Source organism: Callospermophilus lateralis, chromosome 17, assembly GCF_048772815.1.
Source record: "Callospermophilus lateralis isolate mCalLat2 chromosome 17, mCalLat2.hap1, whole genome shotgun sequence".
Classification (NCBI taxonomy): domain Eukaryota; kingdom Metazoa; phylum Chordata; class Mammalia; order Rodentia; family Sciuridae; genus Callospermophilus; species Callospermophilus lateralis.
The window spans coordinates 5,737,315-5,762,965 of record NC_135321.1 but is presented as its reverse complement, the minus strand read 5'-3'; positions in this window follow the sequence as shown (position 1 = coordinate 5,762,965).

Here is a 25,651-nt window from a genome sequence, read left to right as displayed (position 1 = left end):
ACCCATGTTCTTTTAAGTGAAATAGCTCTTCATGTCCTTTGCTCAGTTTGTAATGGAATTTTGGGTTTTCCATGTCTGTATTTCATGAGTATTTTTTAAAAATATATTAGTATCACAATTTTCTCTAATGTGTGATTTACAAATATTTTCTCCTGTAGCTTTTTAATTGTTTTCACAGGGCCATGTTTTTTTTTTTTTTTTTAATTTAATAAGTTTCAATTTATCTATTTTTTAAAAATTTGGGGGCATTGCTTTTGATGTCAGGTCTAATATTTCTTTGTCTAGCCCTGTTGTCAAAAAAAATTCTTCTTGTTTTTAAGATTTTGTGGTCAGTTTCACATTGGAAGCTGTAATCCATTTTAAGTTACTTTTTTCCTGGATGACCAAAGCCACGAGACTTTTGAGCCAAACTGACTGTCGTTGGGAAAAGCAGAGGAGATGATATGCTGACCCAGCCCACGAACAAGACACTTGAGTATTCTTGATTGAAGCAACCAAGTCTAGGGCTGATTTGTTTTATCAACAATAGATAGTTCACTTTCCTGTATGAAAAAGCATGGAAGAAAACCACTAGCTGAACTTTGAAGGTCAGAAGTGAACACTAGAGTACACACAGTGGTGGAGTCATCCATGAGCCTCTCACAGAGGTAAGAGCAACCCCTGGCAACAGAAGCCAACAGTGGTCAACCTAGAAGCTCCTCGGAAGCCAGCAGGCCCCGTGGAGGGGGAGGTGACTCCAGTCTTTTATTTTTATATTTTTTCCCTAACTCTGACTGGCCTAGGAATAAATGTGTATTCCCTTAATTTAAAAATAACTCGAGATTTTCTGTATATATTCAATAATAAAATTATTAAAATTTCTATGTAAATTGGAGAGAAACAAATATAAAATTAAATACCATTCTGTGCAAGGGCAAATTATCATTGACGTTCTACCATTTGTATTTTATAAATTACATTTTCATGAACACCCAGAAATGGTGACTAAGACATGTGTTTCACTCCCTAGAGGTCTGGGATGTGTGGACCTGCATCTAGAATGCAGAAGGACTCTTCCCCTTAGAACACTCAGTCACTTTGCATTTTCCTGCCTCCTACCCTGTGGGGAAGGTAACCCTGGTTAAACCCAGAAGAGAATCAAAAAGCCTAAGACCAAATTTGATGATAAGCAGAACAGACCTTTTTTCATGACCTGATCAGGACTCCACATTTCAGTCTTGATTTAAAAGATTCCTCCCAGTGAAGACTCCACAGTGCCTTCCATTTCTAGAAACTGGTTCCATCTACTGTGTGACTAGTACTGTGTATTCGGGGTCTGCGTCCCGATTTTGATACATTTTCTAATGGAAGTTCTAAGTAAAAATATGTAAGATCTGATGCTGTTCAATAATTAGCCTTTTATATCAACTGAGTTGGTTCAAGCCTAGTTTACAATCTTAGATATCTACCACGTAGGAGACAAAAATCTCTCACAACAGTAGAAACAAATCAAATTATTTTGTCTTTGATCTTTGGTAGCATAGTTCTAGAAGTTCCTCACCAGATCCCATATTTTTGCCAAAGTATCCCCCCAATAAATTCAGTGAGTCAGCTTTTCCTTTTTCTTTTTTTCTTTTTGATCCTGGGAATTGAATTAAGGGCCTTGCCATGCTAAGTAAGTGCTGAACCACTGAGCTATATTCCCAACCTACATTGCCATTTGGAATTCCATACATATTCTAGGGCTGCCTCTACTGCCTTCAACTATACACATGTGAAGATGATACTCTCAGCCAGCTACATAATATGCCCGCCCCTTTCTCTCCTGCTCTTGCTCTCTCTGTCTCATTTCCATCCCAGTGTAGAACTGTTTGTTCTACGATGACTTTCCTGCTTTGCATGGAGGTACATGGTCTACTTTAAGGGAAAAGTCACCTTAGCTCAGACTTGATACTTAATTGAAGCAGAAAGTCCTGCCAGCTCACACCATCTTCCAACACATCTCAAGAGAATCCTCAGGTGGACACAAACACCTTTCACCTCCTCCTGCTGTACTTCAGTTGGCATAAGCAAAAATTCTGGATTTCTTTGTGCTCCCAATGCCTTATGAAAAATTGGAATGGTTTGATTCTTTTCCATTTTCTCTTGTCAAACTGTGACAAATTCCCTTGCAGAAATACAGGGGTGAGAGCTGAACACTAATATCCTACTCTTATTCTCCTGTGATCAAAACCAGTGGTTCTCTTTGATGCTGACCCCAAAAGAAGGCAGCTTGTGCCTGTGTCTCGCACCCTAGGAAATTCCTTCAGGGTCTTTTTAGCAAATGCTGGTGTGGCTGTGTGCTCCTAACCCCAGAAAAACACTCCGCTGTCCTCACTGAACAGTGTTCACGCTGGATCCTGAAAAAGGCAAAGACAGTGAAATATACAACACACAGATTACAAAAGCTGTTGTCCTGGGACATTTTCAAAGTGGACATGATGAGACTTGGTAGCTACAGAGATTTACTACATGGATCTTTCTGGAGGCCTTTGACTTTACCCCCATGAAAGTCAGATTTGAGCTATAAGCCCCCTCCATCCTTCCTTTGCCTCCAAAATGCACTTTCTTCTAGAATCCAGATGTGCATCTCATCCGCTCACTCCCAAGGCCAGTTTCTGGATTCTCCTGGCTTGCAGAACCCATTGGCAGGTCTCTGGCCCTACAAAGGGCAAGGACTTTCATGTTTTCAATGTGCTGGGAAAACTCTGCCCTCATTTTAGTAATTGGAAAGGGACACATTGATAATTACAGTTATGCAACTGAATTATTGTAGAAATTAGGAAATCCATATAGTCAGGAATATCTAAATATAAAATACAACTATAAAGAATAACTGAAAGTCGGTTATAAACATTTAAACCTTTGACTTCATATTAGAATTTAGCCTACTTTAAGAAATGTCATGAGAACCTAGAAACCCCATATATTCATGAGTTATAAAAATATGTTTTTATAGAAGGCAAGTAAAAAGGATTGCCTGCATTTAAATTTTTTCCTCTTTTCTCTGCACATCTTAATTACAGCAATTTCCTTTGAAAATGTATTTTTGGTTCATGTGCCTCTAATCCTCTTTTAAAATTTTCTCAGCAAGATTCTTGCTGAATGAATTCTGGCTCCAGATTGTGACTAAGATACATTTTGGCTATATTCATATCTCACAGGTATTGAATTCCTGCTTCTCCTTAATTTCCTCACTTCCCTGCCATTCAACTCTAGCACCTCGGCCTCAGCTCAATTTCTGCTCTGCCCTATATAATGCATGATGCCACATCTGAGAGACTCAAATGACTAGATGTCATTTCACCTCAATTAACTGTCCTCGCTTTCTCCTCTGTGAAAGGGGAAAGCAAGAGATGCCTCATCAAACACTTACACCTCAGATACAAAGGTATGGAGGGGGCCCCGTGTCACCGCAGCTCTGACAGAGGAGGACTCACACACACACCAGCCCGTGTGCTTGTGGAGGAGTATTTGAACTCTCTGCTCTGACACCCAGGAGCTGCATTAGAAGTTTAATAATACCCACAAAGAGAAGATTCCTTATTTCTGAGATCATTAAAGTCCTGAGAAACCTTTTAGTGCCACTCTTCCCAGACAACTCTTATTAAAATGTGGTTTGTGATCAAGAGAAGAGTTCAGGAGAAGACACCTTTCCACAGGAGAGGCCTGATGCAGCAACCCCATGGTTCTCCGTGCCTTCCCGGCCCTGCCATTTCCCGGATGAGTGTGTCAAAGTACACCCAGCCTCCTTGAGTCACACAGCTTACAAAGCCCATAAAAAAATGGACATATTTTATTGCCTCACATTTCCCTAAAATGGAGGTTTAGGGACTGAGGAGAGTTCCTTAGATCAACTCCCTGGGGTGAAAGCCTAGCAAGTGCCTTTCTCTCAGGGAGATTTGCATGTGGTGGCAGGATCAAAGAACCAGGCTACCTCTCTCATTTGCCTGGTGTCAGTGGTATCTAGAGATCTCTGGAATTTATTTCCATTTTTTTTTTCCAAGACAAATGCATTCAGGATAATGGAGGAAAGGGATCACACTGAAAAAGTATGAAATGATTATAAAATTGGTGACAAGCCCAGTTCCCCATATGTCATACAAGAAGCTACAAATTTGATTAGAATGTTTTGAGGAAAGTCAACATTATTAGGAGGAGATCAGACTCTGTCTTTTAATGTTACAGCTAACTGTGCTAAACTCAACGGAAAATTAGAATATATTCCATTTACACAAGATGTGGTTTCAAAAGACGACAAGGCAAATCCAATTTCCAACCTTCTGAAGGAATCAGGGAAGGGGGGACTTGTATGCTGCATTTCCATTCTTTGCTGTTTTTAGGCATGACACAAATTTTGATATCAGCATTTTGAACCTGTTATTTATTACAGCTTCTGGAATGTGCCCTGTGTCTGCTTCTGTCTGGGACTGAGCCCGTTGATGATGAGGTGTTATGCAATTTAAAATAGCCCGAGGAAGCCTCATGGCAAAGCTTGCAGTTCATTCTGTCTGTGTATATACTTCTCATTATATTTTATTTTTGAAAATCTACATTAAAATATAGTTGGATAGAGCTGTATTTTGGAGTGAAGCAAAACATCACGATAGTTGCACATGCTATTTAGGATTGAATGCTTTTCGATGTAATGATAGTTATTTTCCTGTCAACTGCCATTCTGCAGGCAAAGATGAATCCCAACACTAGCTGCATCCATTGTCTTGAAGTAGGTAAAATTTACAAAACTCCACAGTAATTACACCACAACAGATTTTGCATTTGTGCCTTGTGGGGGAGGAAAGATTGGGAACAAACCCTTTTCAGGAGCTGCTTCTTGGGTGTCAGTATCCTTTCCAGGCACTGTTAGGGGAAATGCAGTACACGATTTCATTACATGTCCTGGTTGCCTTAGTCAAATCTAATTGAAAAAATAAAGCACTTTGACTTTTAAAAAATATTGTGATTAATTATTTCTGGTGTCATTCAAATAAACTTCATTGGCAAATGCTCCAGAAACAGAATAACAAATACAAGAATGTGGAAAATTAATAGTTTCTGACCAAAGAATGGCCATGAGCAAATGCAAATTAAGCTTAAAACTCTACACAAATATTTTTAATAAAAATGAAGACACAAAGCACTCCCTCCTCCCTCTCTCATAATTTGCAATTTGAATAGAAGCAATAATAACCTGGCCTATGAATTTGCTTATGCTAATCCTTTTTAAAGCTTAAAATGGCATTTGATGGATATTAAAAAATCAATTGGTATAGTCATACACCATCTTCTGTACAGAGCACAATATTTAGAGAGGAAAACAGATATTTGGGTCATATAAATTGAGTAAGCATAGGATTGATAAGTATTAAGTTAAAAAGGCATGTTCATGTTCACTAAAAATTAATACATCCACCTGCTTTAACATCTTAATTTGTGTTTTGTTGTTTTCACACTGAAGTCTCCTGCCACAATACCACTGCTAAGAACAAGCACTCAGGTAATTTTAAGAACCCAGGAAATTCCTTCACAATATGACTTGATGAATTAACAACATAATTCCTCTTGACTAGCAATATTGCATAGAAAACCAAAGCTTTGCTTTTTTTTTTTTTTCCTGAATCAAATCTTCGAAATGCAACATTAGTTCTTTTTCCAGGTATGCCACTCTGTATGAAAACTGTGAGATAATAGAGTACACAAAATGTCAAACAATAAAAACCTTAGCTAAAATTCTTGGATACCTTGTTTGCCACTGCAATTAAAGTTGTTGCTAATTTCTGTAATGCACCTCGTGTGCTAATGTATAAGAAGCATTTGTTTTGCTTCATATGTCGTTTAAACCATTTCTTAAGCTCTATATTTAAGGAATTACATGCTTTTTATGACTGAAGAGTATGCTCTTGTATACACATACCACAATTTCTTCACTCACTTTTCCATTAAAAAATAGTGATGTTTATTCCATGTCTTTGCTATTGTGAGTAATAAACATGGAAGTGCAGACATCTCTTTAAGATACTGATTTCATTCCCTTTGGATATTTGCTGAGCAGAGGGATTGCAAGACTATAGGACAGTTCTATTTTAATTTTTTAAAGAGCCTCCTCACAGGTTTCCATAACAGCTGTGCTACATTCCTTTTCCACCAACTGTGTGTTGTCAATGCTTGTTATCTTTGTCTCAATATTTGTGTTCACTTTAGATGTAAAATAAAATAAATTCCTCATATTTTTCAATAAATATGTTGCCTTGTTCTCTGTTTTACCTGTCATGACAGGCTATATACAAGAATACAAATGATACAAGTGGGCTCCAAATTGCCATCGTTATTGTTTTCAAAGTTTTGCAACAGAGGAAGGACTCACCCTGCAAGGCCACTTGGGTGGAGGTGAGAAGGCATGGTTGTGAGTGCTTTCAGCACTATGGGCTCCGTTACCACTCACTGAAGGGCATATTGATAGAACGTTCAGGATGTGTGCCGAGTATGTTGCTCTCTGAGCTCTGGAACTTCATGACATACACACACACATGGAGTGATGAAGACAAGTGATGAAAGGTTGTTCTCTTTTTAATACTCAGGAGGGTAAATGGCTCTTTGAGTATACTTCTTGAAAGGATTGGTTGAATGGAGTTATGGAATCTTTAGAAAATCTTCAAGATTTTGTTAAAATTTTACAAAAAGAACTGGGCTACTGACATTCTAATTGCATTTTTGGAAGCCTGATTTGGGTGTGTGAAAATAACGAAGCTTGAATATTAATCTGAGAAGTTTAGTAATTTCACATCTAAATGTGAGTCCTGCCTAAAGTGAACTGATGAAAAATCACTTCACCAATTACAACCAGCAATTGAGATCTTGGATTTAAGACAAGATAGATCAAGTCAAAGGTAGATGAAGATTACAACCTAGATTTAGGTTGCAATCTTGAGCAACTTTTAATTGCTCTGTGATGGTGCTATGGTTCTGTCTGGAGGCACCTCATTGTCCTGTATGTTAAAGGATTTCTCCTCACAGTGGCAGTATTGTTTGCAGAGCCTTTAATGGTAGGGAACAGGAAGGATGTAGGCCATCATGTGCACCCTGAGGGATGTGGGACTGGATGTCTTCCTCTTCCTCTCATTGCTGCTTCCTCGTCACAGGTGGTAGGTATTGAGTTACCATATACTCCCCTGTGTGATGTGTGACTTTGCCAGACAATCTAAAACCAGAAGGACAGTTGATCATGAACTGGAACCTCCGAAAGTATGAACCAAAATAAATCTTTCCTCCTTATAATCTAGTTCTATCTAATATTCTGTTACAGTAATGGAAAGCTAACACAGGTAGCTCTAAAAAAAAATTGTCAACATTTCATGGTTCTACTCAAGAAATTGAAAGCGTGTGGTCCTCATAGTCAGGATTTTTTTTTTTTTTTTGCCTTGAAGATATTTGAAAATATTTACTTTATACTTAGAAAAAGAGCTCAACACATTTTTACCTAATTACATTACATTTATACTGTATTTCAAAATATTTTCCATAATTACAAAATGTGATTTTTTTATATATATTGAGTAGTCATAAATTTTATCACAAGTATGATATTCTATATTTCCTTGCAGGTGCTTATGGATATTCTTTATCATTCTCTAAGAGATAAATCTTAAGAAACACAATCCACGTGGAATATGTAAACGTTTGTCATTTGATTTGAAGATGAACTCTGTGTTTCCTATACAACAGCTCTCAGGTCTTTTCTCCACCTCTGTCCCTAGATATACCCAGCCACTTTCCCATTCTCCGTCGAAACACAGAAATGTAGGCAGAGGGCTCTGGTCCCTAAATCCCAGGGAAGTCAGTTCAGTGGCTGGGAGAGGGTCAGTGGCAGGGGGAGGAGACACACAGCTGAGGCTGCAGGCCTCCTGCTCTGCACCTTAAAGACCCGAAGCAACAATCAGAGCGAGTGTCGCTGGGACTTGGGTGACTGGGTTCTTGTTGCCCCACTCTGTGTTCAGGCAGCTCCAGGAACACATGCACCACTCCCCTGGGGTCCCCGGGTGGGGACAGGGAGCTGATGTCTGCTGGAGCTGCTTTCCACCCAATTCACTCAAGTCAGCTTTCCAAGCTTCCCCTGGAGGTCCCCGGACTCCAGTGCCTTCCAGAACTCCAACCTGGGCACAAGGGAAACTTTCTGTTACTTGGACTGTCTGGGTGGAGAGACAGCTCCTTGGTCTTCCTGCACTGTGGTTCTCCCAGATATCTCCATCATCAGTTCAGATATTTTTGGAGCCCTTGAACATGTTGGGGTTGCTTAAAATTACACATTTGTGAATTATTTTCTCAAGTTGTGGGTCTTCTAATTTCCGCCTCTCCTTAGTCAGAAGTTGTAAAATGAACTCTTCTGTCTTTCCTAGCAAAAATTGAGCTCTTCAGAGTTTCTTTAGACTTTCTTTAGGACACGTTTTATATAAGGAGTTTCTGTCAGAAATTCTGCAGATGAAAGACAAGTGACTATGTATCCGCAGCAGAAACGAAGCCCAACAGGGAGACAGGCCATGTCTGCCTGTGGGTCCACTCCATCCAAATCATTATGTAAGTGGCCAACTTCCTACCGGTCACAGCTCTCAAAGGACATGGGTTTTTCAAAGTAACATTTATTTAGCAAAAGGATCTTGAAGGTCATGGTGTTCAGTACTTTTACTAAATACGCCTTGGACTCCATCACTGCGGACTTTATTAATGGAACAAATTCTAAGAGCATCTTTATATTGTGTAGAGAAACAACAAAAACGGAAGCTCCTGAGTTTCTCTTCCTTGCGTGTACCTTCCGCTGTTGTCTTCATTGCTGTGCTCAGGGCACTGGTCTGAGAGAGACTGTATCTGTGAGAAGTAAAGAAGGTGACCCTGAGCGGTAACCCTGACACGTGTGTGAAGTCTGTCAATCACTTTCCTCTCACCTGCCCTCCCCTTCCTCTCTCCCCCACCTAGTCACACAACACTTCCTTTCTCAGCTTTTCATTAATCTTAATAATGTTGATGTATCAAATGTTTTTATTCAATAAGACCTCATTTTAATTTTTGATACAATGTATATAATTGATTGAATGATTTTACACCAATATCAAAACCTGTGCATGTAACTTATTGGCTGCACGCTTTTGAGGGTCACTGACGTGTCACAGACTGCATGATGATACCAGGGTTTAGAGAAACCACTTGTGCATTGACATCCCTGATCTTCCACTAATGAACAACCTGGAGAACTTTGTAACTAAATCCAATTATGGAAACTCAATAATATAAAGCGTTATGTGTAGTATTGGGTTCAGAAGGGCTAGAGGCTCATTTGGGGGGTGTCTTGTGCCAGGGAGCATGGACAGACAAGAACGAAGACCGGGGTGATGGCAAGGCCACTGCTACCCAGAGCTGACCATGGTGGGCACCTACAGCTTCAGGCCCCCTCATTTCCATAAAGTCAGGGCACAACTCCAATGGCAAATCAAATGCACCCTGTTCTCTTGTCTTCCACCTGTAAATCTGCCCCATACTGCAACCTCAGCCATTCTTTTCTTTTTTTCATGTGTAACTTCTAAGGCGAGTGTGCAGGTGAAATCTAGAGAAGAGGTGCTGTGTTGAGTGGAGTGGCCTTTTCACCCAGAGTTCCTCCTAAGGACATTCGAGCCAGAGCTGAACGTGGCCACTAGATGTAGCAGGTCGTCCTGGGACAGACGCAGACTTGGAGGTGCTCAGCTGCACCCCTATTTGCTGGGACACTGTTCATCCATGGACCCCACCATAATGGTACACAGAGGGTGTATTAAACCCAACCTGTAGCTAACAGTCTCTGCTCCTCCCAGGAATCCTCTGCAGCAGCAACACAGATTAGCTCCTCCCTTTTCATTTAGGAGGAAACAAAGGCACAAAAGTTGAATTACTTACTCAAGGTAAATCAGGGACTCCCCGGCAAAACAGGCTTCAGAGACCTCAGGTTTAAGCCTCGTGCTCCAGTGACTAGTCATGGAAATGATCACGTAAATCAAAGTGTGGGAGAAGAATTGGAGAAAGTGATATATGCAACAAACTATGATGGAAGAAGAAAAGTGATTTAATTGACTTTTTAATACAAATCCAGAGTGATAATGAAAGCAAATCCAGAGGCACAATCCGTGTGATAATTTAGGCATTAAGGCAGAGGTGTCAGGAAAGTTAAATCCTAAGTGTAAAACCAGGCCACACTTCATTGTGCATTATGATCCACAGGCATCCAATGCCCCATGACAGCAGGAAGTAACAATTATTTAAAAGTAAATGAGGCATTAATGTCAAGTATTAGAAACAGTATTCATGGATATTTTAAAAAGCTGCACTCTTTCTCTTATGCAGCAACTGATGAATTTTGGACCCTCACAAGCATTAATTTAACTTCTCACTTGCTAAATGCTGTGTCAGGAAAGATGAGCACCAGTCTTGTGAGCCATCAAAGAAACAGGTCATCCAAAAGGAGATTAATAATTGACTCACCTGAAAAATATCCTGCCAACACCTGGTTGAATTTCATGGCAGCCCGAGTCCCTTGACTACTCTCCTGAATCAGTCCTCCAGAGAGGACCATAAAAGCAGAAGCTGGCCGAGGAAGCTGGCTGGACTGGATGGGAGTCTGACCTTGGAGAATTGGAAGCCTTGGCATCTTGGGGGAAATTAATGATCTATCAATGAAGCAGTTAAAGCAAAACAAACAAACAAAGAAAAAAAAAAAACTAGACTTAGATGTTTCCCCTACTTTCTACACCTCAGTCCCCAAATTAAAAGGCTATATCACAAAAATGCACCCCATGGAGTGTGGAATAGGGAGAAGGCGTGAAGCTAAGAGAGGAAACACAGATCTCCGTCTCTGCTCAAGAATTTTCTTTGAAATGAGGAACTAGAGCAGCAGCCAGCTGATTCTCATACTGGAATGCTTATGAGGATCCTCTGGTATTTTGAGGTTCAAAGGTCTACATAAATTCTATTTCTTTCTTTCTTTCTTTATTTTTCTTTATTTTTATCCTTAACCAAAACCAAATGGTATCTCTATTTTATACAAATTGCACTGAATATCATGCACTTTCTAAACAAAACAAACAGTAGTAACTTCCAGATAGCAGGATTCTTCTGATCAACTCTGAAAACACTGACGTTGTGTAACATGTCTCCTGGAAATAAAGGAAAGTTGAGATGTTTGGTTAAGATCACATTTCCCCTGCAGGGCGAGCACAGGTCTGATGCTGGACCTGTGGGATGCTGTGGGCCCTTCCACAACCACCTCTGTGAGCTAACAAGGGGGTCAAGATGACAGAAGCCCATTGCATTCCTGGCTTCCTGAAGGTCACTTTGTGTAAACTCTGTGCTCATCCTGAAAAGCCAGTGGCTTTGAAGAGCCATCCCCACCCATGTGTATAGAACATAGAGTCGGGAAAGTACCACACCAAGTTCACCCTGAAACATTCCCATCCCACTCAAACCTTCCTTCATGCCAATTGGCAGTACTCACTGCTCCTGCTGCAGCACTGAGCAGTGGCTACCTGCTTTCTATGTTTATAAATTTCATTTTTCTGGAGACTCCATCTAAGTGGAATCCTGTCGTGCGCATCTGTTTGGGCCCCTGTTCCCAGCACAATGCTTCTGAGCTGCGTCATGGACATGCCAGTAATTTGTTACCATTTATTGCATAAAATTCTTTGACTTCACTATGCTATATTTTGTTTATCCATTTTATTGTAGATGTGATATTTTATTTATTCTAGTTTGGAGGTATTTCAAATAAAATTGACATGAACTAAATATTCCTATGAACAAATGTGATATAATCCCTGGAAGAGTTTTTCAAGAATGTATAGCTTGATTTCATGAAAGTCCAGCTTACCATGTTTTTCCTCTTACTCAATTACTTTGCACATATTCTTGAATCAGTTTTAGTAATTTATATATCATAAAATTTCAATAATTTTACTCAAAATTATTTTAATTTTTCTAGAGTCAATAGGAATGTACAATTTCCCTGTTTTACTGTGACAACTTGTTTTTCCTTTTCTTCTATTATTTTTATTATTTATTTGTTTCTTGAAGACTCTATTATGTTTCTTTTTCCATAACTCATTTTTTATATCAGTGACTGTTTGGTTATCAGTTTTCTCTTTCTACACAAATTTTTGCTATTTATTAAGTCTTATCCTGTTGACAAGCTGAACATTATTCATAGATTGAAGAATTCTGTGCTGCATGTAATATACACAGGATATAGTATATGCAACCAAATCAGAATTCAAATTTTAATAGGAAGTCAAACTAAAAGATACCAAAAGTTTAATGAAATATGTACGACATTTACAAAATGATAAGAATACAACCTTAAAAAGTTTTGTAAAAAGTCACAAATCGAGGTAGCATTCGTGGATAGAAAGACTAAACACAGTGGGACACTACACACTGGTGTGCAAATTCATGACCATTTCAGCCATAGCCTTATAAGGATTGTCGTTCAGCTTGAGAAATTCACTTCAAATTCACCTGTAAATATAAATGGCAAAGAATACTCAAAAAGAAAAAAATGATGTGAGATCCAAGCAGTGATGAAAAGTTGGTCTAAGAAAACTAGCAATTAGGGCTTATAAAGCAAAAAGAATCACGATCTATTCAGCTGTGCATTGAAACCACTGTACATAAAGCCAGAGAAAACAGCTGGAAGGAGTCTCATCCTGAGCAAAGGGAGAGCAGCAGGAGGAGAGTCCAGGGTGAGAAGATTCAAGGGCTTCCTAACTATGTTGGTACGACTGGTAATCCGTATTCTCAAAAATTGAAATCCCCCCCCATCCCTTATTTTTCACTGTCATAAATTCTGAGTGGCTTCAAAACTTTAATATAAAAAAGCAAATATATATACACACACATACATCTTAATAAACTATTAGTGAATATATTTAAGTGCAGGAGGAAGAAAAGCCTTTGACTCACAGAACACAAAAATGCACAAGGTGGGCTAGGAGTGGGACCCAGGGTAGAGTGCTCACCTGGTGTGCATGGTCTCTGGAGTCCATCCCAGGACTACATGAATGAATAAAGAATGAATAGATGAGTCAATAAATAAATAGATGCACCAGAGTAGGCAGTAGCTACATCATTGGATGGCCTTTCTTTCCAATTTCCTACTTTTGAATATCTCTACAAAGCCAGAATCAACTGGAGAGAGTTTTGTGCTGCAATATAAAATACATGGATGCTCAAAAATGCATCTATACTGCATCCACTATTAAGCGTTTAATGTTCATGTTTTACAGGCTGCGAAACTTTAAAAATGGTGTATTCATTTTCTCGATGTCTCAAAATGAGTCGTGGTAGTGAGAACTAATGAACGTTTCCTTTCCTTCGGAGCTGTCTATGTACTCATCATTTTCCTGAGTATTTCAGTAGTTCCTCCAATTGATAATGTACGTGATGATGGAAATGACAGGAAATGCCTATGTGTGTGTAGATATTCTAGGTATAAATACTACCAAAAAAAGTCAGAAAACACACTGGTTTGTGAGTAATGATTCAACAATTGATAATAAAAATTTCCAAACAGGATTAGGTGTAGAAGATATTTTTAAAAAGTGTATCAAAGGAGATATCCAACCAAGAATTATCTTAGGCATAGCATACATATGATAGAAAGTTTATTCAAGTAATCTTTTCAGTCACATTCAGACTTAAATGTCTATAAATAATGCTAGAAAAGTATTTAGTAGTTAGCAAAAAGACACAAATTACTTCAATGTTTCTAAAATTTCTTGTAACTGGTAGCAAACACATATCATCTTTTTGAATATTTAGTTTATACCTATTCTCAAAGTTCTCATTATTTTTTCCTTACCCTCTTTGGTAGCAACTGTGTTGGCTAATCTATCATAACTAGAACTACTGCAGAGAACTATATGAGAATGTTTCTAGCTTTGGAAAGTACAACTATGTATAATTATGGCCTTCTCACTGAACAACCTCATGATACCATCCTGTTTATTTTCAAACTGAGAAATGTATGCAATGGAGTTTTTTGATAAATGCAACCATGTCCCTTGGGTATTTGCTTTGGGGAAATTATTAAAACAATTCAAGAATGGGTGAAGGGCTTCAAATTCTATGGAAACTTTGACAGAACAGACACATTTATTTCTATAGACATCATAAGATATGAGCCTAGATGAAGACTAACATTCAAACCAAATTTTACTCCATACTGCATCAAGGTACAGGTACAGTTTCTGTGCCTCTAGTAGGCTTCTAGCAGGCTCCTGAAATATGCATTAATATTACAATACCGATGCCAGTCTTGACATTTTTTTCTTACAGATGCAATTCTGCACTAAAGGAGAAAATTCTTCCAAAGAACCTATTCCTAATTCTAGAGTACAGGGCAAAATAAGGGAAGGACCTTTCTACCTGTTCATTTTGAGTCAATCAATAGGCTGCAAATAGAAACTCTGCTGCACAGAGAAGGAACAGAGACACATCTGCAGTTTTGTAAGATTTTGAGAATGTGGTTCCTGGTTCAGTGAAAACAATGGTAAGTTTTGGTTTGCTTGTTGGCTTATTTTCAATCTGACACTAACTTTGGTTAAAACTACTTTATCTTCAGCACTGAGATGTTTACAATCACTGTACAGTGACATTTTTCCAGAGGGTTCACTGAATTTTGCTGCATTCCGGCTGCAGCAAAATAACCAGGTGGGGTTGGGGGAGTGATGAACAATTTATGTACATTGAGTGGGAGCCGTTTATCATAGGACAGGATGGGTATATATACATTCCACACAGCTTATCTTAATTAACATAAACTAGACACAGCAGTCAACCAATAAGGAATCTCCACACTTAATGGCTCGCTGGCATTACTTCACAAACCACTTCCTCTGGCAAAATGCCAGGTGCCATCCTGACTTGTTTACAGACCCTAACATTTCCCCCTTTTGTTTAATTTAAATAATAATCATAGTGGTTTTTACAGAAACAACAAAAATAACCTGCTACAAGCAGAAGGGGAGGATATAAAATGCCACAATACCAAGCCAATTGATGGTTCCATTCAAGAAGCCCTTGGAAAAATTATACCAGCCATGACACCGTTAAAAAAGATACCGAGTTACAATTTGTTGTAGATTACAGTTTGTTGTTTCAGTCCAGGTAAAGCAGTGTCTCAATAGATTAACTTACAGTCCAGGTAAATCACAGTCCAGGTAAGTTCTGCAGGCAGCTAACTTGATCTGAAGTTTTGTCCGGTTCTCAGCAACACTGGAAATTCTTCCACCCTCATCCTCACCAGCACTGGGACGAAGGTAGGAACTCCGGAAATGCTGGCTAAAGAAAATCCTATAGCATTCCACTAAGAAAACAACCTTCTGAACAATTTAGTACATTATCTCAAGGTCTTTTTTTCATTTGAAATAAGCCTTAATAGTGTTCATTACTCATTAGCTTCCAGGTGTGGGAGAACCATTGTAGTTACTGGCCTTGGAAATGATCAAACTTCAGGGACACTTTCTTCCGCCTGTAGCATCCCGGGCAGCCCCAGATGGCCCCAGGGAGAGTCCGGGGAGTGTTTTGAACTCAAACTGCCATTGAGCACAGGGAGCAAGAGCCTGCGAGACTGTGCCTCCGGGTCAGGTATGGAATTTGGGTTCTCGCAGTGCTGTCCCGCTCCGGGGGGCGGGGGGGACCAGCTTGGAAAGTCCTTGCTGCATCATGACCGGCTCTCGAACGTGGCAGCCGCTGCTGCATTGATTTCTGCACCATCCAGTAACGAAAAGTATTCAGTAATAGCCTTTTGCTGCAACTTTTTTCCTGATATTCCTTCCTCCTCTGAACTTTCTTCTTTCTGACTAGAGTTTCTGGGCTTCCATTAACACATGCCCTAATTGCTCTTGGTTTCACCGGGGTGCCTCTTTCCCTTATCAATTTATTTAATACCCCTTTCATATTTTCATCACAAAGACAATACAATACACTGAGACAAAACAAGACACAAACATACTGCATTAATCCTCTCCATTTTCTCATTCATGACTCGTAAGGAGGCCTTAAATCCAATAAAATGTATTCTAGTGTGAGACTGAAGGAGACTAGAACCACGGAGGAGACAAGGTAAGGATGAGCCAGAGACTGGAGCAAGTTGGCCCTAGACCAAAGAAACCAGCAGCCACCAGAAGGTGCAAGAGACGAGGCCCAGATTCTGTCCTAGAACTCTTACAGGAAAAACGTCTCTGTGGACGCCTGCCCTTTAGACTTCCAGTTTCCATAATTACAAGATAATGAATTTCCATTAGGTTGAACCACATTTGTGGTGCTTTCATACAGCAGTCCAGGAAACGCAAGAGGAAAAGTAATGCGTTTCCCATTCCACCAAACTCAGCAGCTGCAGGTGACCAAGTGTTCAGATACCTTGCAAACACACACTCCCAAACCTGGTTTCAACTGTAAACACAAAGAGTAGGATTCACCAAGACAGAATTCTGCTCCCTCAGCCTGGCAGACAGCAAATATATCAGTCAAGCTGTGTACTTTACCAGTCTCATATCCATGTTCAGATTTGGGACTTGTGATCTGTGATCACTTACACTTATTCCCATAGAACAAAATATTTCCTTCAGACTTGCACAGAATTCTTGGTAGAGTTAGTTGTCAATGTTTTCACAGTTTGTGAAATAATGAATGCACTGGTGGAGAAGCATTCTCCACAAACCATGAGGGAGCACCTGTCCATACTGACTTCAGTCCTTATGTTCAAGGAGTGAAAACCTTATGTTCAAGTTCCTTTGTCATATTGCAGAGGTCTACTGAGCTCAACCATCCTTATTTGTTATTCTATATAAGGCTAGAAGTATGTATTTTTTCCTAAAAGAAGGCATAGAAAGCATTAAACAAAGATCATTGTATAAGAAAAATAATACTTTCTCAGAGCATCTAAGATAATAAAAATGTATGGCAATTTGTAATTCCCCTAAACAATAAAATTATTTGATATATATTTAGAATATAGCTTCTTGTCACTTTTGCCATTTATTTTTTTAATATGTAAATCTTTCATACAATATTCATTGCTGAAGGGAAGATAATATCCATCTAATCTATTTTATATTTTTCTGGAAAAGTATTACAACTTGTCATTTTAATATAATACATTGTTTACTTTTAATTTTTGGATGTTTTCTGACACTATGATATATAGGTATAAATATCTTTACATGTGTTTTTTTTACATTCTGATTTATTTTTCTTAGTAATGTAACTCAAATACCTTTGAACTTTGCCTGGCTTAATAGTATTTGCAAAATTTATAAATAAATAGTGAACTTGACAGGACCCTGTATAATTGATCTTCCTATCACAATTTTATCAGTATTTAATGTAACTCATTGCAGATGTCTGCATTGTTAGGTGCCATTGGATATAAATGCCCTAAGCATACATATTTTTGAATGTTAACAACTAGAAATACATAACATCTGATGCATGATGTTATCATAGTTAATACAATTTTGTCTAATGCTTAGCCGAATAAAATCTGTTCTATAATGAAGTGCGAAGTGTAGTACAATCCACTATGAATATGAGAATATATTCATTTAATATTGAAAAGAAAGTTATATTATTTATTTGTATTTACAAGAAAATTTTAAGGATTTTTTGAGAAACACAAGGATAACACAACATACAATGGATATAGCAAGACTATTGGTCTTGAACTTTCTGTAAAATATATATTCTGATTTCTGCATGGAATAGAGCTATTTTTCCCACAGTAGTAATCAGACAGGAGGGTGCGTTATTTCTTGTCAACCTCTAGCATAGATTGGAAGATTTACAGTGTTCATAATTGCCTGAGATATATGGGTTAAGTTCATTTGATTTTTACAGAAATGTATTTCCAGCGTATTAACTGATCTTTGAAACTTTCTTAAAAATTGTGTCAGTGGAGAACTCATCATTAAAACATCATTATAAAACATGTTAGCACCAAATATAACCACACAAATTAAACCCAATTCTTGAATTACTTTTACTTGTTTTTGGTTATTAAATTTTAGGGAAAACAACTTCTATTTTGGCAACTGATTTAAGTACAAATTGTAATGCTAATTGGATACTAGCAAACAAGCCATGGAAAGATAGTAAGTAGAATGTGTTCCTTCTTTTAACTGTACTTGTATTAAATGATTGGGAAGACTTGTACTGCATTTTATATGCTTTCTTAAAAATTTGTCAGAGCAATAATTATGTAGAATTTTAAATGTGCTCATCTAGTACCACACTGGTTTCAAACACTGGGACACATGCTCAGAGACACAGTGTAAACAGTATGAACACCCTCCCAGCTTCAAGGACTTTCTATCCTAGTAGAAAAAAAATAAATAAATTCAAATACTTGCAACAACATAAAGAAGACGCACTAGCAGTGCAAGGGCTCAAATGATAAAAGTCCTTTGTTCCCATGAACTGGATGAAGCAAGGGTTGATGAACACTTTGCACTTGAGATTGACCTTCCTGGGAATGGTAACATCTGAAGGGTCTGAGAGGATTCTTGAGGCAACTGGAACTACAGACAGGGCAGGGTTTATAAATTAGAAGGGAAGAGTATGGATTTCAGCATAATTTTCAATATGCATGAGAATCAACTGACCTTGCTTCTGGTTGATATTCATGTGGCATTTTCTCAATTTTTTCTTCCCAGAATTCCTACAAAGCAACTAGTTATTTCAGCCCTCCCTCTCCACACCCCCCCCCCCAAGAGAAAATTGGATCTGAAAGAGTTTCAGTAGTTTCCCAGCCTCATAAATGCACAGACTGGGATGTGGTCAATGGTGTTTCCCTCCAGCATCCAGGGGCTCCTGTGTGTTTTGGGAAAAGTCCATTGGGACCCTGCAGGCCCCCAGAAGTGCTTGTGCTCATATCCAGATAATGGAGTTCCCAGGTTTGAAGAGGGAAGTGGAAAGTTGAGGACCTGCTTTAGTGATGATTCTGGCAGTGGTATGTAAGATGGACTGAACTGAGGGAAGTTGGCATCGCTGCCCCAGGACATGGATACCAAGGTGATCTTATAAAAATTGTGGACAGTGGGAAGTTAGGAAAGTTAGATGGTGTTAGGAAATGGTGGCTGGAGTGTCAGGGAAATCTGAGTTAAGTGGGAACCATTTTGTGAGGGAGAATTCAGGGAACATGGGTTTAAATGTTTCATAAAATTTGAACTGACGTCAAAATTTGGTATATATAAGTCTCATTAATACTGTATGGCTCCCACCAGTTCTGTTATTTCTACTGGATGGAAGATAAAAGATACTAACACATACTTTCACAGTTGTGTTGCTCTTTCTGAGACCTAATTTTCTATAAGGCACATAAAATTAATTTATTTGCTAATGATCTGTAATAGTGTGTTTTCCTAAAACCTAATACTCTTCAATATTGTGCTGTGCCTTGCGCTGTTTTTTTTTTTTTTTTATCAAACCAATGTATGTAGAGAAATCAGCAATAAAATTCATAATTACAGGATCTTAACAGATGGGACATGCTCCTGATAGCATCAAAGATAATTTTATAATAAACACTATCATAGGGAATTACATTTGTGATGAGAGATTAATTATCCTGTTAGGCACATGAATTATCTCACAACTTTGATATCATGAGTATGTAATAGATTCTAAGTACTGTAATTGTAACTGTAAACCAAAATTGAGAATAGCTAAAAATATCAGCCCAGAGAGATGCAACATTAACTTCACTGATTTTGCTTCATATTGATTTCCTCCTGGAATCTTCAAGGTAAACTTATTTTATTGAAAGTAGCCTTTTACTGGAAGTAACCAGTGCCAGGAGATTTTCATTGGAAATTACTTAGGCCATTAACAAAATTGTAGATGAGGACTCACCTATGTAAATGTAGATGGTAGTCTCATAACAGACATGCATCGTAGGAGGATCAGGAGAGGACAGATGTCACTCCATGCTCTGCCATTAGTATTTTACTATCTTAACCTTTCACATGCACATTTGTAAGAATGAAATCAAACATTTCTATGGCATAAACATACAAAATTTTAGAAAGGATATTTTTATGCTTTAGATCTCAAATATCCCCTCAAGTCTCATGTGTCCCCAGAGCGGTGATGCTCAGAAATTGGGTTTTGGGGAACTAATTATATCATGAGGGCTTTGCTGTCTTCAGATGATTGATCTGTTGAGGGTTGAATAGATGACTCGGGGGTAGGACATAATCGGAGAACCTAGGTCAACTGGGGGTGTGCAATGGAAGGCTTTCTTCTCCCTAGTTTCTCTCTCTCCCTCCTTACCTGCTGCCTGGCTTCCATTAGTGACCAGCCTCTTCTGCCACACATTCCCACTTGCATGTTCTGCCTCCTCTTAGGCTCAAAGCAATGGAGAAAGCCAACCATGCCTGAAACCTCTGTGACTACAAGTGACGACATCTTCCCACCCCCAGGTTGTTTGTATCAGGTGTTTTAGTCACAGAGATCAAAGACGACTAACAGAGAAAATAAGAATTAACTCAGTGTGAGGAAAAGCACAGTGATTCAAATGTAAATATGTAGGACCTAGTATTGTCACAACAACAGACTGGGATGAAATATCGATTAAATCAAGACCAAATTAATAAGAGTTATTTTAATACTTAGTTTATATTTTAATTGTGATTAGTCTACTCATCAGTCAAAAGGTGGTGAATTTATGAAACAGAAATTCTGTGAATTGAGTTTTCTCAAAGATATGAAAGGATATTTTAAACAAGACATGGCATGGGCAAAGGCATGAACTCAAATAGCACTTTCAGTTAATGGTGAGAATTTAGAGCACTTACAGAGAGGAATATACAGTATTCTAGGAGGTCTTCAGACAGATCATGCATTTCTTGATTCCGAAAATTTGTGCATGGTATCCACTCTTTCAATTATTGGTAAAGTACATCCAAATAAATCATAGCTACAGATAACGAGGGGGCAATATATGACATTGTACATCTCTAATTGTCACAAACAAAAGTGGATCAACACGCAGAAACCGATCAAAAATGGTAAGCACTGCAATGGCAGTGTTGATAGAAGTTCTGTGATGCACAGAGAGAGGAGGTGAATTCCTTCACCTTAGCAGATTTCCATGCAGGCACTTATCTACATACCGGGGATGCTAACATATTTTTCCAGGCATATGGTTATATTCAAAGGCAGAATTGTGTCCCTTTGGTGTCTAGATGTTGACTTCCTGACCTTTAGAATTAACAAAGAGTTCAGGAATTTACTAATTTATGGAACTTTATATTATTATCATTTTTTAAATTCAAAGGTACTTAATCTGAATTGATATGAGACATGCACTTCAAGAGGCCATGGGGGGGTCAAATAGGTAGGGTATCTAAAACCTTCCGTCCAGTCCTGTTTTCACACAGCTTACAGACACTTCCTCGGATCTCCAGATGCAAGGAGAAAACATCTCATTCCAAGAGCAAAATGGGATTCAATCCTTGTTTCAGGGAGAGCCCTCCTCCCTGAGAGACTGCATAAAATCAAGTGCAGCCAGGATCCATGGACAAGTTAATGTGTTCAGCTGTGACTCAGGGCGTCCTCCGGCAGTTATCCCAACCTCAAGTTCGCCACGCAGACAGATCTTGGCAGCTTTCTGGGTCTCTTCCAGCAGCTGGAGAGAACTAAGCCTTCGCTGCCCACAGCAGCAGACCAAATAATGCCTCCTTATTCTGTCTTTATGCCTCTCTGCTCCCCGCCAACTCAGAAGTCCTCTCAGATACACTCTATGCACACATCCCTCATCTCAGATGTCTTGGGGAAACCTAAAGAAAGTGCTGACATGTTAAAGGTTCTCAGATGGCAGATTCCTTTTTGCTTGTTCTAAGGCCCCTAAACTCTCTCCATTGCTTACCAAAGTTATGTGCAATCTTCTTTTTCTGGAAATTAAGGTCATCCACAAAATAGCTACCAATTTTTCTGCATGTCGTATCGAGACCACTCTTTCTCTACAGGAGCATTACTTAGCTGCTGACCGCTGCTTTAATGCATTCCATGTTCCACCCAGTTGTGCTTTTGGACAGGATCTTTCAACTTCTTAAAATGGTCTTTATCCCATTTTAGCACATCAAAATTGTATAACCTTCAAGATTCTCATCAAATATGATCATCTCCATGAAGCCTTTCCAAATAATTTTCTATAAAATGCACCATTTCTGTTGGAGTATCTGAATCTCAAGAGTGCTTTATTTGTGGTCCTCAATTAGCTTTAATTTAATGATAAACTAGATTGCCAGGTTCCCTAAACTCTACTTAACTTTAAACTATGCAAGTACGAGGAGAATTAATCTCAAAGTTTTTATGTCTCTACTTCTGATACTCTAACCCATTGTGTAGATGTATTTATCTGTGTGTATCCTCTGTACATCTAATATATTAAGTGGAAATAATTTTACATGTGCTAACTGAAGAAAATCTTTAAAATAAACACAAGGACAAATATTTCCTCTGGTCTTACTGGCCAGAGGAAACTCCTATTAATATTTTGCTATTCAGTGTTTTCAATTGTTTAATTAATAAAAATGCTATTTTATCATCTGATATTAAAATTAATATCCTCATTATTTATAGTCATTTCTTTTTAGGAATGTACAGGAAGTAAACTGTAATAATAAACTCATTAGTATTGAATAGATTCCAGATGCAAAAATGCAAGGGAAAAAATATCTCTTCCTAAAACACATTGATAACCTTTCCATAATGACTGCACTTGGGATAGGTGTTCTTGCTTTTGTATGAAATTCACTTTTTATTGCAATCAACCTTGCTATTTTTTCATCCTTCTTTTTAAATGTGGATGCTTCTCATCAGTTTACATTTGTGAGTTTTTAGGTCTCCTATAGATAAAGCCAGCTTTAGGCTAGTCTCAAGTTCTCTCTGCACGCAACTTAAGTTCACTGTAGAGCTGAGTGAAGGCGCTGAGAAGCCCCCAGACCCCACCCTGCCTTCTCTAGAACCTCCTCATTCATCCACCTAACCTGTGATTGGTAGTTGTAGATTTTTATTCTTAGATGTTCTGTATGAATATTTTCCTTCAATTTCTATCTTGCTCAGTGTTTTTAATTAGAAGTAGATGTCAATTTTTCTCCAAATCTCCTAAGGTAGTCACTAAAATGAGTGTGTGACTTTTTACTTTTGATTTTTCAATATAATGAATTACTTTCTTTGATTCAAAGACAAGGAAAAAATCCTATGTGATCATGATGTATTATTCATTTCATGAATTGTTAGGTTATATTTGCTTAAACCACATTTACAATGTTTGCATTTATATATATAGGTTGTTATTATTTATTTTAGCAGATTTTTTTTTACTATTTTTATGTGTTTTCCAAAATGTGTGTGTGCATGTGTGTGCAATTTGGATAATGTTGGATTCCCAGAAACTTGGGAAACATTCAGTCTCTCTTTTAGTATATGTGTAGAATTGGTATTGTTTGTTTTTAAATATTAATCAAATATTTAATTGCTAAAACCTGTAAAATATTAAGTACTTGGTAAAATTATCCTATAGCTCATTAGTACTGGAATGTTTTTTACAAGTCTTGCCTAGTTACAAAAAGTCCAGGGTTCAATCCCCCAGCATAACACACACACACACACACACACACACACACACACACACAATTTGCAACTATATTTTAAAAGAAGATGCAGATTTTTTCAGATTTTCACTTTTTTCTTGGTTGAACATTGATCCATTTTGCTTTGAGAAAATTGTGTAGTTTATCCAAAATGTCAAGTTCATTGTTATAAATTATTATTAACCTACTTCTTATCTTTTTAAAATTTAGGATGTATAGCAATATACTTTGATCATTCACTTTATTGTTACTTTATTTATTTTACTTTCTATTCATCTATCTGCTATAAGATTTACCAAACTAATTGATGTTCTCTAAAGACTTCTGGTGCAACTATTTTTACATTTTATTTCCTCTGGTTTTCTTTTCTTTTCTTTCTTTTTTTTTTTTTTTTTTTGTTCTTTCTTCACTGTTCATTTTCTTTAAACAAAAATTTAAACAATGAATTTAAGAAATTTTTGCACGTTCTTACATAGCCATCCATTGCTTTACATTTTTTCCTGTATTCATTTACATTGTGTTCAACATAAGTGATTATTCAACTTTTGATATTTTCTTTGACATATGTGTTTAGATGTATATTGAGTTTCTAAAGATTTGCATGTTTTCCTAGTGCATTTCTCTTATTGATTCACAGTCTAAATCCACTGTGGTTAGAACATGTGGATCACTCGAATGTGCTGTTACTTATCTTGGTCCTGCATGAGATCTGTCTTCACAAACCCCACGCACACTTCAAATGAATGTGTATCTTAGCTGCTGTTTGGCGTTTATGTTTTAATTGAGTCAAGCTGATTGAGTTCTCAAGATTTCTGTGTCCTTTGTAACTCTATCTGTGCTCTCAGATATGCAGACTCGGTGAGTGCAGCCTCAGGAGAGCTAGCCAGTTCTGGCCATTCTTACCTCAAGTGTTCTCAGGCTCTCTCATGAGATTGTGCTCAAAGTTGTTCAGGATTTGTTCCCTTTGATACAGTGAAGTGCCTTTATTTATATCTGGTGATATTTATTATTCTGAAACATGTTTGTTCTACTTTAACATAACCACTAGAGTTTTCTATATCCTTAAAAAAAATCTTCAAATCATTTTATATTTAGAGAAAAATTACAAACAAAATCCCCAACATTTCTATATAAAGTCATTCAGTTATTTAATGTACAGCGACTCATACACAAATAGTTACCAGTACTTCCTATTTACTGGAATTCCTATTCCAGGCAAGGTGCATTTTCACCTCCTCCACCACCATTGCTAGTTCTAAATTTCCCTGTCTGGTAAAAAGCCAGACTTACTGTTTCACCATTTACATATTTTGAGAGGTGGACACAGAATACACACAAAGCAGTTTTGAAATTGCTATGAATTGTATATTTAAAAATTGATAAAAGAATAATTTTTAATCCTCTCCCCACAAAAAACTAAAAGATATGTTGGTACGGTGATGTATATGTTAATTAAATGTATTAACTCATTCTATACCATATACATTAAGCATAGCATTATGTCCCATAAATATACAGATATTGATCAATAAGAAATAAATTAATATTCTTTTAAGAAGGGAGAAAAGTTTGCTTATGTTCATGAAAAACAATAAACTGGCATATTTTGATCTTTTTATAATTTTGGTTCATATTATAGATTTTCCATCAAGTTACTTTTAATGGATTTGTGTCTTGGTGAATTGATCACTACTCTCATTACATTTGACCCCTTTTTCATTGTGTAATGTGATATTTTACCTACCTATACCTTCATATTTAAAGTTCATTTCCTATAGACAGCATATAATTGAGTCTTCCTTTATTCTAACACATTCCAATAACTCCAATTTTTATTCAGAGCATTTAAACCATTACCATTGCACACATTACTAATTCTAAGGATAAATTTTTGGTATAAACCCATGTTATTTAAGTTTATAAGTATTGGTTTATAAGTTAATAGTAAGTCAATCAGCTTTTTATGTGTT